Source organism: Alligator sinensis, unplaced genomic scaffold (genome assembly GCF_000455745.1).
Source record: "Alligator sinensis unplaced genomic scaffold, ASM45574v1 scaffold557_1, whole genome shotgun sequence".
Taxonomy (NCBI): Eukaryota; Metazoa; Chordata; order Crocodylia; family Alligatoridae; genus Alligator; species Alligator sinensis.
The window spans coordinates 134,775-143,704 of record NW_005842349.1 but is presented as its reverse complement, the minus strand read 5'-3'; positions in this window follow the sequence as shown (position 1 = coordinate 143,704).

The window sequence follows — 8,930 nt, the reverse complement described above, 5'->3', positions numbered from 1 at the left end:
CCCATCCACAGTGCAGCCCCTGCTGGGAAGAGGCTTCCACTCCTGGGACACCATGAGAGGGGCTGCTGCCCCCATCATGGTCTCTGCCGCCTCACCACTCCAACAGCAACGGCAGAGGAGTGGCCAGAAGCCAGCCGGCATGGCCCTATTAGGAGAGGTGTTATTTCCCACTTTCCTCCGGCGTCTGGCAGAGGGGGCAGGGAAGGAGCTTATCCCGCTGCTTGCCCCATGCAGGGAGCGATCAGCAGTGGCAGTCGGGGCTGGCAGACCCCGGCTGCAGCCCGCAAAGGCAGAGGAGGGAATAAAACTCCTCCCTGCCTGCCTCAGGGGCCATGCTGGCCAGCACCCAGGTGCACCCCCGCCCCGCTGCAGCAAGAGGGGACAAGGCAAGAGGGCACAAGGCAGACCCCAGCTTGGGTCCCTGCTGGTATGACAGGGAGGGGAGGAATTAAACCCCTTCCCTGGCCAGTTCGCTTGAGGCTACTGCCAGGCTGGCCACAACTTCCCTGCAGCTGAGGGACCCTCTAGGGCCCCCCGGCTTTTGGCTTGAGCCACTGCGGGCATGTATCTGCATTTCCTAAATGTCTATTCGCTTGCAAATTAGTTCAATGTACACAGGTTAGACTAACCTGCAAAGATTGAATCAATTCAGGCTCTGGCTTTTTGAATGTCTGTCCCTAGCCCTGGAGCTGCTGACTTAAAAGAAACAGAAAAGCACCTATGGTGTTCATTTGTGAAGGGACTGTCCCTACAGATTATGACTTCACTGGAAGGGGACTTCACTGATTAGGGAAGTCAGGGACCAGTTTTCCTTCTCTGTTCACTGACACTTCATGACTCATTGGTGATCTCATAGACATGTTCAGACTTGTTCTCTTCCTCATGGCTGAGCTGTTCAGGTCATGTGATTTTTTTATATATATATACTCAGTGACTGGCAGTCCAGAAAAAAAAAAGTGCTAAAACACGGTGAGATAGATTAGCCACGCACAGTGTACTTCATGACAGTGCTCAGATTGCTCCTAATGGCTGCTCTTTGATTCATCAAAAATAATGAACCTGCACCTCCACTGTTCAGCAGCCTGAGCAAACTACTAACTGTTTATGAATCGCTTGCTCAGGTGCAAATGACAACGCAAATGATAGGCAGGGGAAAACCAGGTGCTGTGAATCAACACAGGAGTTATCATTGCTCAGATCTGTATGAGATGGTTGCTACCAACAAAAAAACAGTAAATCTTACATACCCTGAAAGTGTTGTAATGCAAAACTTGACCTGATTTGAGAACCTGATTAATACCAGCTTTGTGTGAAACAGCTACACTATAAAAGAGAGGCAGAACTGACAGTAAATTGCAGTTCACAGATTTTCAGTCCTTTGTGGTTCTGTCCAAGAAGACTGTACAGCAATGAAGGCTACAGGTAACTTTCTAGTTTCCAGAAGCAGCTATGGCAGAGCCAAGGTGCAGTACAGGACATACAGTGCTTTTTAAATGTCATATGGAACATGAAGATCAATATTTTGGAACTATCTTCTGAAAAGCCTGGAGCCCTCAGCCCTCACAGAATCCTGTTCATTTGAAGTGGCCCATATTGGACAGCATACTGAATAAGGGTTGTCAAGAAGTTGCCAACATCTCTATCTCTTGCCTTTCAAGAGAAAAGAAACAAACTACATCTCTACAGGTTGGACTTGTTGGAGAAAGATGACCTAATTTCCGTGCTGCATTGATTACACTTGCAGGAGAATTTCTGAGCTGAACTGCAGAGTTGCAGTAATAATACTACATAAATGACTAGCAATAAGGTAAGCCAAATTTCCTGTTTGCCTGTGGTCTCTTTTACAGATCTGGGTGCAGTGCTGCAAGCCATTCCACCCTACTCCCCTGACAGGCTGGGGATAGAATGGCTCCCTGGTGAATTCCCCAGCACTATGGCCAGATAATGCTCACAAAATCTACCCTATGCAGCCTGTCTGTGCAGCCAGCCACAGAAAGGAGGGCAAGTGTTGTGAGTTAGTGTGACTATGCGAGAGAGTCAGGAAGGCACAACATGGCTTAAAAGTATGGATGGATTCCTGCAGTTTGATGTTAGGCTCCTGAATTCATGCCTAGAGCAATTCAGTACTGAACAAGACATCTTGATGTCAAACAGGGGTTGCTCATTTATCAAGGTCCCAGGAGATCTGAAAGCCTTAAACAGAGGGGCCTTAAAATGAAAGTATCGATATTCTTACATTTGGAACAATGAAATCTAATGGGGAATTTTGTTTAGATGTCATGGGATTTCCCAACATAGGGCTGTCAGACAAACTGTTTGAAATTTTTAAAAAAATTCCCCTGAATAATGAGTCATATTTTCCCTGAGATGTCTCCAAATCTGTACCCAGATTACTAGTAAACCTGGCAGTTATACTTTTTATTTTGTTAAGCCAAAACCTAATGGTTTCACGAATGAACAGAGTGGGGCTAAGACTTTGTTTTTTCATAGCAAAGGGTACAACACAGAAGTTCCCAGACTAGCAATGTGCAGGACAGAGCCCCAGACATGCCAGAGACTTGGAGAATCTATTACTATAGCTTCAGGGCTCAGTTTGTGCAGCTGCCTCAATGAAGTGCTGCAAATGGCCTAATTAGCTCACTCTCTCAGCAGGGAGGGTTTAGCCACATGCAGTTGGAGCTGCAAACTGATAATTCACCTCTGCTAAGACACAAAGCAACTCTGCCACTTTGATGTCTCCAGTTCAGGAGTTCAAATACAAAAGCAGCATTGTGTTCACACTGCACCAGACATCTCTTTGCTGTGTGCTTGCAGCATGGCGCTGTCTGGCGACCGTAGGAGGAACTGGCCACTACTAGACCCAATCTCAATTTCCAGAGAAGAATCCATTTTACAGACTCTTTGGGGATACCGCTCCAAAATTCAGGATTCTCTTGGAAAATTTGATATTTTGGTTGCTTTGGGTATCTCCGTACAACACCATTCCCATTTTGTAGAGATATCCCTCTCAAGCTGCTTTCATCCCAAAGGATAACGGTAAGATCTTAAGCAGATGGCCAATGCGCTTGCCTTGTCTCAGATTTGGTCAGAACACAAGTAAAGACAGTGTAGGAAGCTCAAAAAGAAAGGAAGCGAAATGACAGTCTGTTTGGAAACTGAAACATATAGAAACTCAGAACACAATGTGCTCAGACTCAGGAAGACAAAACTAAAACTTGCTGTATAAGAGTCATTATTTTTATTCTGAAAGACTGTGCTGGAGACAAGGCTTGACCTGAAGAAACTGAAACTTTTGAAGGAAAACATAAGTCTGTCTACTGCGGTAACTTCAGAATCCTCCCGCATCTCCACTGAAAGCTGCCCCATCTTAGAAAAGAGCACTTTCCATAGGAGCTGAGAAATGAAGATTTCTTTAAGACACTAATCTACATGAGGTGTTCAAATGTATGTGAGAAGTCAATATGTGGAGTGTAACAAGCAGGAAAAAGGACAAAACAAACACAAAAATCTATGCGGCGGGGGGGGCGGAAATAAAAGGGTTGGTTCTTATTAAGAAAGGTCTTTGGGTCAGATTTATTTCTTGTCTGAAGGAAATGAGTAATATATGCTCAGGTGTCACGTTCTGCTTCCATTAGCTGTAAGTGCTGTGGTTTTGGCCTGTGGTACTATAAATGAGGATAGTACTCCTGCCAACTCATTGTTAGCACAAGGGAAGTGCAGTTACACATCTAGCCCCCAGCAGCAATCTGTGGTTGAATACTGTACAGAACAATATGTGGCAAGAAAATTGACCAAACCAGATTTGTTGTGGGGAAATTCTGGTTTATTTGATGCTCCATATATCACAGTGGATTTACTGAAAGTTTGACTCCACTGTGACTCTGTTGGGTTAGTGCCTCTGTGGGTGCATCCCCAAAGGTGGGGTAGGGGAGGCTGGAGTCAGCAACCGTGCTGGCCCCAGCAGCCTTATCTGGGGTCCAGGGGGCCTCTGGGAGCTGCAGTGTGGCTCTGACCAATCAGGCTCTAGTTTTGGGCAGTGCATGCTGCTTCCACATGCGCCGCCCTGCATTTTTTAGGCATGGATTTTTTGGACCTGGGATTTTCCAGGGTCAAAAAAAATGTTCCACGTTGCAAAGTAGCAGTGCGGGGAACACCTGCATGTGCAGTGTGTGGCATCGCAGACAGGTCTGTGGCACTGCATACCACATGTCCACTGTCATCTGGACGTGCCTTGTAGTTCAGTTCTTGGGACCAAAAAATGGGCTTTCCTTGTGGCATACCCCAGTCCAGTGATTCTCAACCAGGGTGATGCACAACCCTGCAGTGCCATAAGAGCCACAGGACGTTGCTCAATATTAGCAGTGCGAGGTATGTAAACAATTACACTTTATTCACAAGATAAACCCAAAGGCTGGATCCAGACAAGCAGGCACATGCAGTTTGTGGTGCTGCAAACTTGTTTGCGTTACCACAAAATGCATGCGTTGCACATTAAACCATGCATGGCACTGATAATTTCCAGTGCTGGGGTAACATTTGCTACCAGGATTTCCAGGTAGCAAATAACTCCTGAAAAAAAAAAAAGAACAACCAGCACAAAGCATGCTGAAATGCCATGTGCCGAGACAAACACAGAGATGGGGGAGCAGGCAGCTACCCCACTTCTGCATTTGCAAAGCCCCATGCTGCAGCATCCTGTGCCCCAGCCAGCCGCTCTCCAGCTAGCTGGGGCACAGTTTGCTTTGAGATGGGGGAGCAGGCAGCCCTGAGCCGGCTTCTCCCCTGTCTCCACGTGCAGGATATAGCCCAAATTTTGAAAACGATCAAGGGATTGTTGGGAGGAAAAACATTCAGGTTTTTTGAATGGACTGCACTTAAGGGCCATCTCACACTCTTCACACCAGTCTCATTAGTGTATTGCCACAGAAGTTTGAAGGGTTGTCTGCATCTGCACTCTTAGGTTTCGTCTTTGGATCTCTCATTCTCATGTGTGGATCTAGGATTTTGAAAAGAGTTAGGCTGCAAATGGTGTGGTGAATCATCACATATGACACAATGCACATTTTTCTCCAGTTAAAAAAAACTAGAAGCTTTACTAATATGGTAGGGGCCTACAGCTTTATTATTCCATTTAAGATTGAAACAAGAACAAATATAACTTTATTGGAATGTGCACTGATTTGCTATATTAAATATTAAGTATAAAAACAACAAGCTAGGCAAAAACGTAATCTAAAGATGTTGTTTCATTAGTCCTCTTAGTCCCGTACTCATTAGAATTAGATGTATATCTCTTGCTCAGATTCATAAAACAAAATTTAGCCTTCACTGACAGTTATTTCCACACGTGAGTTAATGATTTTAGCTAAAGCTAAAAGCTACCAGACTGGAAAATTACAGAAGAAACGATAGATTGATTAGTGAAACATCGAGACCATTAAAAGGAGAAGTCATTAATACCAGTGGAGTGAAGGGAGATTAGCAGAAATTGAGTAGATTATGACCCATGTAGTCAGATGATTCCCTCAATACTGCCTGAATAGAAACGCTGCTTCTGGAAAATTTTTTGGGTGGAATAAAGGAAAGTGAAACAACATCACTCCAGTCACCTCCTTCCCCTCCCCCAATCCATCCCTGCACATAAATATGGATTTTCCTCTCTCATTATTACTCTGTGAAAGGCCACGCAAAGAATTGGACTTTCCATAGATCCCTGACCATGATCTCTGTTACTTTAAATGGGGATTAAATCATTTATTCCAAATTGTGTCCTCTGATCGTGCAATACAGTAAAAAAAGGTCAGTTCTCACTATGCACTTAATCACATTCTCTATTACTGTCTCCGTTTTTGCTCCAGTTTTCATACCTGCTTCTGTTCCCTCTATAAACTAACACTTTCCAAATCAAGTTGAGTTAGAAATACACAAAGGCAGATTTTCTGGGTGGGTTTTTTTTCCGTTTCAAATGAATTGCCTTTTTTTACACTAACCAGTGTTTCAGTTCTCAAATCTAAGCATCCACCAGATGGCAGCATATGTCCAGGATGTTCACATGGATGATAAACGATTTCCCCGCCTATCTTTAAACACAATCCCCAGAATTACCCTTTACAAGAGCCTGGATGATTTTTCATCACATCCTGTGCCCAAATAGGTGTCTGCATAATGCTTGGGGAATTCCACAAGCACAGAATGCTGGCATTATGGGACACGTGACATTTAATAGTAGCTAGAAGAAAAAATGAAGAGTAGATCAAGTATTTTAAGGAACCTTAAGGCTCCCTTGGAGGAATACCTGGCTATCCATCTAATACAAGAAGATTTTAATCAGCATGAGTTGAATGAGCTCTGGCAAAGTTAGAACTTTCTTCCAACCTGTCTGTGGGACCAATGTGAGTCCATTTCACACTGAAAGGATGATTGGATGCAGCCATCTATTACTCCCCACATTCTCATGTGCCAAATTCTGCCCCATCACAGCTCAGATTTGAATTCAAAGTTACCAGTGATAAGTAAATACGCTATATAAAAACTGCTGGTATAAGGAAAAATCATGGAAGCAAGCTGAATGCTCATTCGTTATCATTGTGTACCTTTATTTGCATCAACTTGTGTATACTCATTATAATAAAGTCCGATTGGATGTTCATATAAATCAATAAAAACATTTATGCTTAAATTCAGAAAACCTGACCTTTACCCCAGAAAGGTAACTGGGATCAATTTGATATTATGGGGAAGAGCCAATATGGCTTTTGTAAAGGGAAATTACATGTCGCCAATTTGCTGGTTTTAGGTTCAAGAAGCATGTGGATAAAGGGGATTCAGTCACTACAGTGTATGTAGATTTTCAAAAAGCTTTCAAAAAGTCCCTCACCAAAGTATCTTAAAAGAAACTAAGGAGTCAATGGATCAGACCAGTGGTTTTCAATCTTTTTTCATTTGCAGACCCCTAAATATTTTTTAATAAAGGTGCCGATCACTTTGGAAATTTTGAATGGAGGTATGGTCCCCTCTGATTGTAAGTGCGAGTATTCACATATTTTTGATTGGGATAAATACTGAAGGGGCAAAGAAGATGATACAAAGTTTTCCCAGGTATCGTAGAATCATAGAAAAGTAGGGCCAGAAAGGACATTCAGAAGTCACCTAGTCCAACCCCACACCTATTCAAACCACCCTATACAAATCCATTTCTAACCTATTAGTAAAACTACACAGTCAACCCTGACAAAACCACATAGCATAACCCCCTAACTGGCCACAGGTAAAGCAGAGGGACAACAGTGGCCAATGTCCTACTACTGCAAGGGTTGTTAAAATACACTCCAGAGAGCCAAAGAAAAGGGCTGTGCCCCTTTCTACATAGGAAAGAGAAATGCCTCACAGTCTGTACTACCAACATTTCACCATAGGTAAAATTCCTTCCTAGCCCAAAATATGTTGATCAGTGTGACCCTGAGTGGATAGGAAAGACCCTGTAGCCAGGAATCTCCAAATGTAAGTCTCACCCAGTCAAAACCCCTTGTTTTGGCTACAGCCAACACACAATGCTTCTGAGGAAGACAAACCTCCTTCCCCTCTCCCTCTCCCCACCCAACACACATAGTAACAAAAAGCGGGGGGAGGGGAATCTTCCAAGCCCCATATGGCAAGCAGTGAAGCCCAGAAGAATGGAAAATACCCACAGTAGAGTATAGGCATAGCTACTCTTACATCATCCCTGACCGATACTCATTCAACCTCTTCTTGAACACATCCAATGGGTGGAGATTCCACACCTTCCGTAGGCAGGCTATCTCATTGCCTCACTGTTCTAACAGTGAAGACATTTTTCCTAATATCCAGTCTAAACTTATTTTGCTGCAACTTCAAGCCACTGGTCCATATCCTCCTTAATTTTGTATTTTGACCTTTTTTTCAACAGTGCATTTGTTATAAACAAGAGGTCTTCCTCCCCCACAGTTAGCAAGAAGATAGATGAAGTGACTTAATCATTTTTCTCTTCTGCCCTTTGGCCACTAAGTACTGCTCAAACCTTTGTCTGAACTTTCTCCAGTTCTCTGCTATATTGCCCAGCAACAGAAGGTGGAGATTGAAGAAATTCCATGATTAACTGTCCTTTTAATTAACTGTGCAGGCAGATTACTTACAGGGGCTTTTGTTCCACACCCCACAAAAGTGTCTCAACTCTGGGGCATGGGTAGTTTAGGGCGCAGTTCTTTTAATTGGTCCCACTGAAATGTTCTGCTTTCTGTAAATAATGAAATGATTGCTGGAGCATGAATTTGACTCCCCCAGGTACAAGAAGTGACTCAGCAAGCATGTGTGCAAGAGTCTCATGAGATGACTATTCAGGTATCTATTCTTGGATAGATAGTTGAACAGACTAGAACTCACACACAAGAGAAGGTGTAATGCCTAGGATGTGAGTTTAGGTGCCTAAAAGCATTCAGGACCTAGGTGATTGCATATGTAGAAACTGAAATGTTGGTGCTTTGGCATCTTCCCTGGAATCCAAGGAGAAAGGCGCTTTTAGAGTTAAGCTGTAGCTAAGCAGGGTCCTGAGGATCTTAATTTTAGTTTCTACCATGTTAAGCATGTAAGTCATGTTGTAGATGTAGCCCTAGTTAAACTGAGGGGACAGCAACAGTGGGCACATCTATACACGCATATTAAGGTGAAGCAATAAATTCTGGTGCATATTGCATTGGAATGTAATGCTTGCAGGTGTTTCATTTACACGTTGTGCCGGGTTGGAACAGTCCCAGTTGGCAGGGGGCTCGAGGGGGTTCAGCCTGCCAGGCAGGTCAGGTGCTGTTCTACCTGGCTCAACATGCTGCAGAGGAGCTGGGGGAGGGGCGGGGGGCATGAGAGTGCTCCAGTGTGGGGCTAGCCAGCAGGCAGCCCCCACACTAAAGCATTCTCAT